A 587-nucleotide genomic window follows, 5' to 3' on the forward strand; every position below is an offset into this window, starting at 1 on the left:
AAAAAAAAATCAAAATCAAATTCAGCAAAAAAGTGATGTTTGTGTATTGCTGCTGTTGCTAAATGTTTTTATTTGTTTATGTTTGTTTCTTTCAGCGTTCTTTTTATTTAAAAACATGGTTGGTGCATTTTATGTTTTGCAATGCTAAAACCATTTGAGGTTTAAATAAACACTGTTTGAATTGTTAATAATGTGTCTCTGTCTGTCACTGAAGTTATGTATTTATTGTAATGACCTTAAAAAGTGGATTCAGCATTGGGGAAAAATTAGCATATTTTTACTCAAAAATAAAGACTCTCATAATTAATTTGTAATGTACTCGTAATACAAAAAAAGTACACTTTAATATCACTAATCAAGCATGTAAATAGGCATATACTTAAAGTGTACTAAGTGTACTTGAAGTTGTTCCAATTTAGTACAGAAAAGTACACTAAATACACTTAAAGTTATGCTTTACTACAATTTAATTACAATTAAAATATACTTAGTACAAAATTAGTTGTTCCAAAATAGCACACTTCAAGTTAACTAATCATTAACACACTTAAAGTATACTGACAATTAGTCTGGCTGCAAGTATACTT

This window comes from Sinocyclocheilus rhinocerous, unplaced genomic scaffold (assembly GCF_001515625.1).
Source record: "Sinocyclocheilus rhinocerous isolate Xijiao unplaced genomic scaffold, SAMN03320098_v1.1 scaffold2723, whole genome shotgun sequence".
NCBI lineage: Eukaryota > Metazoa > Chordata > Actinopteri > Cypriniformes > Cyprinidae > Sinocyclocheilus > Sinocyclocheilus rhinocerous.